The 10558-nt window shown below is 39.8% G+C and overlaps 1 long non-coding RNA gene and 1 other non-coding gene across 2 annotated transcripts; one reads left to right on the forward strand and one right to left on the reverse strand.

Moving 5' to 3' along the window:
- Positions 1-167: 167 nt before the first annotated feature.
- trnae-cuc (transfer RNA glutamic acid (anticodon CUC)) lies at positions 168-239 on the reverse strand. The gene has a single exon. It is a non-coding gene; the product is annotated as a tRNA-Glu (tRNA).
- A 6708-nt stretch (positions 240-6947) lies between these two features.
- Positions 6948-10189, forward strand: LOC117448974 (uncharacterized). Its single transcript, XR_004552429.2, has 3 exons — positions 6948-7126; positions 8318-8413; positions 10090-10189. It is a non-coding gene; the product is annotated as an uncharacterized lncRNA (long non-coding RNA).
- Positions 10190-10558: the final 369 nt, after the last annotated feature.

The following is a 10558-nucleotide window of genomic DNA, read 5'->3' on the forward strand; positions in this document are numbered from 1 at the left end:
GTTTGTGCATTATGCCTTTGCTCGGTGGGTTTAAATCAACACTGTATGTAAGAAGACAGTAGTAAATCATTCAAAACCTTTATCCATGTAACATTACTTCACATTTGTAATACAGTAGTGTTCGATACTTGACAAATGATAAGTTAAACACGAGATAAAAACGGTAGTTCCCTGACCGGGAATCGAACCCGGGCCGCGGCGGTGAGAGCGCCGAATCCTAACCACTAGACCACCAGGGAAGGATGAGGGCGTCGTTTCATGTGAAGATTTAATAATGACACAAACCTAGACGTCTGAACATAAATTGATTTAGCATCAGGATGCACAAAGTCAGTCTGGAGTGAACTGCCTCGATGTGTTTTTAATTAAGAAATTCAACCCAAAAGTTACACCCGGGCGCAACGCATACAGGGCTTAAGTCTAAGTGGTGCACTAGTCATAATTTTAGTTTGGTCTTAACCTTCGGTTCTACGTCAGACGTAGAGTTACGCCCAGCTTATAGCTGGTGCACTCCACTCCAGGGCTTTTATCTATCAACGAGGCTTTTGAAAAAGGCAAGAAGTTTGCCAGTTTTGCAACTCAAGGCATATGCTCGAACCGGAGCTGCCTGGACGTCTGTCCGTCCTGGGAGAGGGATCCCTCCTCTGTTGCTCTCCCTGAGGTTTCTCCCATTTTTCCCTTTAAACTGGGTTTTCTTTGGAAGTTTTTCCTTGTACGATGTGAGGGTCTAAGGACAGAGGGTGTCGTATTGTCATACTGATATTCTGTACACACTGCGAAGACCACTGAGACAAATGTAACATTTGTGATATTGGGCTATATAAATAAACATTGATTGATTGATTGATGGACGCTGCAATCATGTTGCGCACTATCCGTGCTGAGTGTGCTGACTTTTCGTAAAATGTCCCACTGTCTGCTTCCTGCATAAAGTCAAGTGCTCGGCGCAGTTGTGGCGAAATGTCGCTCCTCTGTTTTCATTTAAACAGGTCCTTATATCTGTTAGCGCAGCTAGCTAGCACCAGATGCTAACAACAACAATGCACTAAGGTCTCTCTCTCGCTCGCTCGGGCCACACATACACACACCCTCCCGGTCCTCCCGATGGCCAGTCGGTGCCTGCCGGTGAGCGTGGAAGTGTGGTCTGCCACAAGCGGGCGGCAGGAGCGGGGCTCCTCAGCATCAGCTTGTAGATGGTATTTTAAACTCGATGCGCTCTGAAACTACGGGGCGGCCAAGGAAAAAAAATACACATGCGTTAATCGCGTTAAAATAATTAGTGGCGTACATTTTTTTAAATTATCGGTCTTGAGAAGCAGGAAGTTATCGGTATCGGTTTCAAAAAACCAATATCGTGCATCCCTAATTAATAGAATATCACCTCCCATCTTCAGAGCAATCTGACTATTATAACATTAGCGTTAAGAAAGCTTACTTAAATATCGGCCACAACATAAGTAACCGGATCAGAGTACATTAAGTACAGTCCGCGGCATATCACTTCATAATGTATCATATATTTTATTATCTGAGTCAGCTGAGCCGTATCTGGCCGTGCAACACTCAGTGTCACATACTGTATGCAGAAGTATTATTTTAAGCAACACATTAAGTTGACGAAACACTCGAGTCAAATGTAATGAAAGTCAGATCCACTGGTGTTTTAGACGGGGCAGTGATATCATAATATATGCATTCAAACACTTTTTCTTTTATCCTGGATAAAGTGTTTAAGTCATGGATGTTTAAAGTTTAACTTCTTCATATGTCTAATATTATAGTTGACTTTTCATTCAGGAAGTATGACGCTGCGCTGTCAGTACGCTTCTCCATGTTTGTGATTGGTCGAATGCTCCAAATACCACCCCTTTCATGTGAACGCGCACGTAACTAGATAGGACACGGCTGGCTTGAGCGATCCACTTGATAACCAGCGTCGTAGTACCCAGCGCCATATAGATAGAAGAGTTACGACACCGGAAGTCCAAAAACGGTTATCGTCACGTGGTTCATGTAGACGAGGATCGTTCCCGGGAAGTTCATGGCGGGCAATGTGAATGCATTGATAACAGGAGATAGAACTACAATTTTTGTTAATTATTAGTGAATAAAGGTTTTGATTTGCAATATTTATACAACAAATCGATGTGTATGTATTTACATCAATATGTTTTAAAAAATAAAATAGAATTTGCTAATATTAAGTGATAATATTAGGATTAGTGTGAACAACTAGTTTACATGTTACTAACAGTGCCTTGTTAAAGAGCCTGTTGCTGTTTATTTATAGCTTTGAATTCTTTCAAACCAATATTATCTTCTTAAACTTGTATGGTAGTCAGGAGCATCACTTTCTAATGTTTATTGATATATTTAGAGGTAGGGGATCTAAAGTAATGCTTTAAAATTCAGATTGGATTCATTTCTACCATTTTCTTAAATTCATGGTAGTTTCAGTAATCCCCTGGTAATTGAGGACACAAGTTATCTAAATGACTAATGTCATCTTTATGGCTTTCAGAAAGGACAGGAGACCGACAGGTGACTATCAAAGGACTAGCAGCAGCAGCAGGACTAGCAGCATATGATGATAATGATGATGTTAAATGTGTTGTTTTAGGAACATCCATTGCAAATACATGGAATTCAATAAACATTGAATAGCATATCATGCAGTTTGTCGGTGCCTTTTCCTCCGTGTTGTCCTGGTTTGCTGTGCTGCCTCCTAGTAGCCACCATGGTTTGCTGTGCTGCCTGGGGATGCTCAAATCGCTTAGAGAAAGGAGTACGAATGTACGGCTTCCCCACTGACACAGAGCGGAGGAAAAAATGGCTGGCTCAAGTCAGCAGGAGCAATTTCACGACCAACAGCAACAAAATATGTGATGTAATTATATACTGCATTTGCACTTTTTCACAAAACGAAAACCACACCATTGGGAAAGCTTAATGTTTTGTTTAATACAAAAAAACAGGGAAAGGCTTGAAAAACACTGAGAGATGAGACTCAGGGTGCAGGGTGAGGGTCTCAGTGCAGGTATTCAGGCTCCATTGAACCCCCCTCTGGTTCTTGTGCTGAAAGAGGGAGTAACAGACAGGAGAAAGGGTTATACACACACAGCACACCTATTGGATGGGAAATGCCTTGGGGAGATAAGGTGTTTACTTATATAAAACAGTATTACACTTACCTTGTGTTTTCACTCACTTAAGTCCCTCTCCCTTTGCCACCAATCCAGAATCAGCTGAGCTGCAACATTATACAGACAGGTAATAATCAACAGAATCACAAGGACACAATATGGCTCTGCTAAAAACACTCACTCTTACACGCACCAAAGTTATATTTATCTAATATTTAACTCCCTCCACCCCCGCATCCAATCCCGTTTAGAAGCCCCTCTTCTCTAATTCAACATGTTGGACGAAATGACATTAAGAGAACGGAATTTACAACAGGCTGTTCAACGTGTGTTGCTAACTTGCTTCGGTATGCTAGCTTAATCTGTTATCTGTAAACGTTCCCTAAATCTACTAATTTAGGGATAATCCACTGACATCCTTTAATACACATGTTCATTTGAATCAGATGTACTGATAATATCCGCAATATAAATCTTTAAACTTCTTCTTACCTTTAAAAGTCTGTCACGAACGGTCTATTATGCTGCAACTCCACAGCTCTGCCAGCCTTGGCGCTAACTTCCGGGGAACGATTGAGAGGCTCCACGATCCGCCATTGCTGTAAAAAAGTGGTCCATTGGAGTGAACGGAGATGTCGTAACTCTTCTATTAAATAGCTCTGGTAGTACCGTTTAGCGAGAGCGCGTATGTTTTGGATTAGGCCAACCGGCTAACTCAAACATATCCAGGTTAGGTTGAACCAGCTTCGTAGTACAGGCCTCAGGGCTCCGTACAGAAGCTGTTTGTATGTGTTTATGTTTTACTGAGTGCTTATATTCAATTTCCATCCGAGTATTCAGTTAACTATTTATTTTCTGTGCACATTACATAGACTAGCTAATATTCTACCTACTGCTTGGGACTTTGAGTCTTCAAAATGTCCAATGTCACAGACTGGGACTTACTTTAGAGTCAGTTGTATTTACATTCAGTATGACTTGTTATGATTCAATGTGAAAGAGTATACTGCTCAATAAATAATGATCACTTCACCACCTCTCTTGACATCTAGGCGCTTGAGAGTGAGTCAGAGGCAGAACACAGGGACAGTGGAGAGATGTCCGTTGCTGAGGTGAGTGATGAAAGGGAAATGACAGTTTAGAGTCAATTTGATATGTGGACTCTCATCCCAGAGTGTTAAGGAAATCAGTGGGGATATTGAACGTGAAACATTTCAGTCAAGGGGCATCATATGACCAATATAGACAAAAGAGCAACATTTAAGTCAATGATACCATTCCTAGGTGAACTTAACTTAACTTAATCTGTATGGAGTCTGATCAGTCTCAATATTAATAAATGCTCACAGAAGGATTCACAAATGTATTTTGCGATGTATATATAAATGACCCCCCCCCCCCGTTAAAAATGTCCCCCCCACATTCAGGATGCTTCCTACGCCCATGTTGTGATGTAATGTGTTTTTATGTGTTTAAATTACATGTACAGCACTTTGGCTCGACCAAAATCGTTTTTAAATGTGCTCGACAAATAATATTTGATTTGATTTGATTTAATTACTTATTTTCTTTGTTTTACTTGTAGTACTGATAAATAATCTGTGACTCGTTTGTGTGTATTGTGTTTGGAAACACTCACAAGAAACACCGGCTGTTGTTATGCCTGCTGTGACGTTAAGTTATCGCTTGTAATTATGCCATTACAAGCTTAAAAGTTGTATTTATCATGTGAATTTGGCGAAACAAGTTTCATATTCTAAAAACCAAGACTTTGTTTATTTGAAATCAGATGAAAACAAACTGTCACGGACCCTGCCGTGTTATCTATGATTACTATACGCTTTTCATTCATAATTTCAGCGGGAGGGAGGGGGAGCGGCGCTGAGGAACAGCAGAGTGCGGGTTGACAGGTGCCTGTGTTGACATTCCCCTTATTGTGTCTTAGGTTCAAGTTAGTACATAAATGATGTGGCCCCCACCACCATCCAAGTTGCCCATCCCTGCCTCAAACAGATGTTATTAGGGAAGTAAACCCACCAGGGGAAGTGTTAGGAGATGTGCTATGACCGCCTACCTCATTAGCATACGGACACAGAAATACATAAATCAATGTAAGTGAAAGTAAATGTAGAAATACATTAAAGATTTATAATAATGTGTATTTTGTTTTATTCTCAACTTTTATGTATACATTCATTTATGTTATTCCATATTTATTTATGCATTTATTTATTATTTTATGTATTTATTCCTGTATTTATTTCCACATTTATTTATTTCTACATTTATTTATTCATCCATTTATTTATTTATTCCTGTTTACATTTTTCGTCTTCCGTACTACGGCGCCCCGATTAAATGCAAATGCACCCTAACTGACTTTTGACCTTTGTCCAGTATCGCGAGATTTGAAAAAGTCTCATTCAACAAGACGATTATCGGTTGTCGTGAGTGGTTACGGCGATGGACTAGAAATCCATTGGGGTCTCCCCGCGCAGGTTCGAATCCTGCCGACAACGAGTAACGTTTTGGCTTTACTTTGACCAGATACTGTTAGGTCGATGTGTTGCAAATCATTTCTACAATACACAAAGACAGATAAGTATGATATCATAGTGTAAACATGACAATCAACAAATGTGCATTTTAAGTTTCGTTTGGTTATTGGGTAGAAAACCGATATTCATATTGTAAATATTTCGCATATTAGTGGGAGCCTGAAACCTATTATCTATTATTTTATGTGCTGAAACTTGAAACTGACAAAAGATGATTGTAAACATGAATTTGCAAACAACATAGAAAAACGACACGTGTATGCGTCCTTCAATCTGCTGTATTACATTTTAAATTAGATGCATTTCGTAGATTTTACCGCCAGAGGGAGCTCTTATTACGGTGTGTTTTTTCTCTGGGTCATGCTCACTGTGGTTTGTGATATAGGCCTACTACTCTGACTATAACAGTATCACACTTTAAAAGTCAATTAAATTAATCTTATTTTTGAACTTTACCCTATAACCCCTATCCTTTAACAAAAACACTTGTTGAGGTATGCTACAAATATTATAAAAATAAAGGCTACACATATTATAAAATAGACCTTTATTAATCCCCACAGGAAAATGCAAGTGTCATTTGTTTAAGTGAGTAAAGAGATTAAATACAAATGAGCCTATAGGCTATTGAGGAAATAAATAAGTAGAGAACAATTGAAAAAATAAAGAAAATCATAAATGACAAGAAGTAAGCTACATAAAGTAAAGATACAATTAAAATGATTAGTACTGAACATTTCCTACCAAGTTCAGTACAGTAATTTAACATTCTGTTTTTAACTCATATTAATAAATTCACATGTATATAGTTTACTTGCACATTGCTCACTTGCAACTATTTTGTTCAATTTCTGGTCTGTTCTACTCTACTAACTTCTACTTTATTTCATTTATTCATTATTTGTTATTTATACTTATTATGTTGCATTGTTGAAGGAGCCTAGGTCTTAAGATGTGCATGTCAATATCTACACTGTAGCTACTGTGAATATGACAATATAAAGCCTTTGAATCTTTAATATACCTGAGTAAATTAACCCTATATTCCACCACTGTGGCTTTTTTTGTTGTAATATAAAATACTTTGAATTGTTGTGTTTAAAAGTTTCTACAGTATTGAGTGTAGCGTGGATGTACACCACATGTGCACTTCATGGTACAATCCCTGCGCAACACATGGGCTGTTATTGAACACGCCCCGCCCCCTGCATGATGTGACGTCACCGCCCGGCTCTCTATAAAACCACGAGATGACCGTTTATGCCAACAACAATCCGTTGATCTCTGCTCGGACCTTGGAGGGTTACATTTAACCAACACTTATTTTCAAATGGGCCTCGTCGCCTAGCGTTTACTCCCCCAGCCTTGCCGACTGAGTTGAATTGGGTGCTACTGAACATCAAGAACGTTTGGGTTCCTAAAAAGGTGAGGGTTTCCCCGGGTTATGAAATGGTGGTAACACTGTTTTTGGTGGTGGGCGACCTAGCGATTCTATGCTAGTTTGTTATGATCTGTTGCAGAATCTCTGTGTTGTTTAAAAATATATATATATGCTATGTATGTAGTATTTTCTCGTTGTATTCGTATTTTTCTCATTCATAGCATACTAAAAGTCCTATTACTGATGTTGTCGTCGTGTCGACCCTCAGTTTGAATATCAACATCACTGTTATGATTTGTTTTTTGTCTTCGTATCGTTCGAGACAAAATGTCCTCAGTGTGAAAGAAAGGATCCGTCTGTTTTTGCTTTGTTCATGTACACTCTTCAAGACAGACTTTACTAAGCACTCATATTCTCTGATTTTATACGTAAAAAGGTCGGTTTTCTGCATTGACAGTTTAATGTAAACAAGACTCCTGTAAAACATGGGCTGACGTCATTGTAGTGTAGGTGTGAACGTGATGTTCCAGCGAGGAGGAAACTAAGAATTCTGTATACAAACGATGTACAATGTCCTTCAGACATGAGCAGTTAATGTGCATTTTGTTTTAATGTGTGTGGATGTTACTCGTTGGAGCCTCATGTTTGTTTCTTTTTACATCCATCACAACTGGAGTCCAGGATGTTTTTCTCTTTTGTATGGGTTACATGTTCCTTTGTATCATCAGCCTGAAGGGATTAACGCCAGTTGATTAAGTGTTTGACGTCATTTATCAAGCAAAACAGCCAAACATGTGCCTGTTGATGTAGTCCCTGTACCTTAAACACACACACAGACAAACAGTTAGAAGAGATTAAAATAAAGAACAATACACAGTTTTTATATATGTATCACAATTCTTATGGATTTTGTTCAGTTGGTTGGACAGAACAAGACATTGGAATAATTAAATAGGCATTTTTCTGATTCATCATTTTCCAGCAATTTATTGACTTAACAATTACTCAATTCATTAAGGAAGGGATAGACACACAAAACAACAACGTTAAGTTCTTAATTGTACAACTGGTTAATTATGATTAGACAAGATAATGACATATAGCTTAATAATAATAATTAGTTGCATCCCTTGTAGTGATTTGAAACCATCATTCTTCCTGTTTTGAACCTCTGGCTGTGGATATTCTTCCATGTATTGCTGTCTAGTGTTGATCACACTGTTTGCCCTCCCCAGGTTTCCATCCAGCACAGCGTACAGAGACCAACTACAGTAGAATGGCATCTATTCCAGCAGGCGGTTCTCTCGTGGCCACCACTGATTACTATCGAAGTGAGTCTCTCCTTTTTGTATTCCCTTATCACACAAATGCAGATGTTCACAACTGGAGTGGAGTGCACCAGATGGACGTAAAAAAGTAGGGCTTAACTCTAACGTCGGGCTTAGCTACGTCCGACATAGTGATTCGAATTTACACCGAGTGCACCCAGCCTGACTAGTCTCGGGTGTAGCTGCGCCTGGTCTTAAGATGCGCGTCCACACGCGAAACAGTAATTGTTGCCAAGCAACGCCATTATACAGACTTAGAGGACCGCAGAGAAGAGGGAATTCCCACACCCACAGCGTCAGCGATGACTCAAGGGGAATCCCAAATGGCCACACCCCGAAAGAGAAAGAGGGATTTGTCAGAGCTACAGCGGAACTGACGGAGAAAGAAATCGGTGCTGGAGGGCCAATGAAACTTGTCTTATAGCCCGACATGCAGTTGTGCGATGAACATTAATCATGTCTCCCACAGTATTTTTGAAAGGCCCCGTTCGCGTAGAATCTGAGCGCAATCAGCACCTGCAAGGTTGGGGAGAGCGCAGCGTTTCGATCTGATCCGTGCTGGAGTTGAAGGGAGATCTCCTCGATTAAATCAAAAAGGGCTTGTCTGCCGAAACCTCTATCAGTTCACTGTCTGAATAGATGTCCAGTGGGTTTGTTCGATCACGGACGACTCTTTCTCTTCTTAATGCCCTTTCATTGTTAAACATGTAAACAAGACGCCCTGCCATTGTTAATATCCTTCTTGCCTGTTTTACGTTACTATGGATACTAGTCTGTCTTTCCGATTTACGCCTGCTCCATACTAGGCGTAACAGTTACACCCGGGCGCAACGCATACAGGGCTTAAGTCTAAGTGGTGCACTAGTCATATCTTTAGCTTTCGGTTCTACGTCGGACGCAGAGTTACGCCCAGCTGGTGCACTCCACTCCTGGTGACTAACTCTGAGTCTGCCGTACGATTGACTTAATATAATTCCTACTAGCTTCCGCTCTTTAAAGGGTTAACATTTGAGATGTAATGAGTCACCTTGGGTTTCTCTGTTTAAAAGGTGACTAGTATATTCGGGCCAATAATCTGGTTCGCTGGGTAACGTTTTTAATACTGGTAGCATCATTGTTTGAACATGCGTTCAGAGTAGCTAATAGGTTATCCTTGCAAGTGAAATAAAGTCCCACCCTGCGTGGGTTTAGTAATGATCCTTTCAAGCTTGAATATAAAACCAGATATATTTTGATTAGTGCTTCAAGGGGAAGTTGCAGTAGGTTTTTTTATTTCAAAGTTACACCCTTCCTGTGTTTCCCAATGTCTTCGATAGCTTCTTGAGATCACATCTTTTTCTTCAGAATATGGGATGGTATAAATGGGTTTGGTTTAGGTTCCTCAGAGTGCCAAATAGACTTGTAACCTGTCTTAGTAAATCAAATCAAAAGCTTGCATTACAACCATAGAGTGGCCCCTCGGTCTGCGGTTATATGACGAGAGGATTTTTCGTGTCCATGTGAACGGGGCGTTCACATGGACACGAAAATTAAAAATCCCCTCACCACTCTTAAGGCTAGATATTATGCAAGTACGTCCATTGCAATCCTTGGATAATGAATTTGGAATTATTTAACCTTCTTTAGTTTGGTTGAGTCCCTGTGATTAAGCTAAACACTATTTTTCTCTCCTCTTTCAGGGCGCATCGGCTCTACATCCAGTAGCAGCTCTTGCGGCAGTTCGGAGTACAGTGGAGAGGTCATCCCTCACCATCCAGGTGTGTGTTACTCTTCATGAACATTCCTTAAATTGTCTTAGTATTAACACTAGGGAAACCGGTTGCCCTGCATAACTTATTGCGTCAGTGTGGAAACAGAATTTGGACCCCTGAGAGAAGTTAAAACTCAGTCCTTTAAACCCTTTAAAATGTAAATCACATGATTTTCAACATTCTTCACAAACTGATTTAAATAATGTATGCAACTGTCTTTTCACACAACTGGTTTATTAACAGTAAACCAACACAACAATCGGTGGTTAAATATACTCTGAATCAACATACAGCTGCTACAAAAGAATTTCAGATTTTGTAGTAAATGAAGTCAGGAAATGATGCAACAAAAGAGTGATGCACTTTAATGGCTGTGGTTTTGGAAAGAACAGCTCGT

The sequence above is a fragment of the Pseudochaenichthys georgianus genome, chromosome 7, assembly GCF_902827115.2.
Source record: "Pseudochaenichthys georgianus chromosome 7, fPseGeo1.2, whole genome shotgun sequence".
Taxonomy (NCBI): domain Eukaryota; kingdom Metazoa; phylum Chordata; class Actinopteri; order Perciformes; family Channichthyidae; genus Pseudochaenichthys; species Pseudochaenichthys georgianus.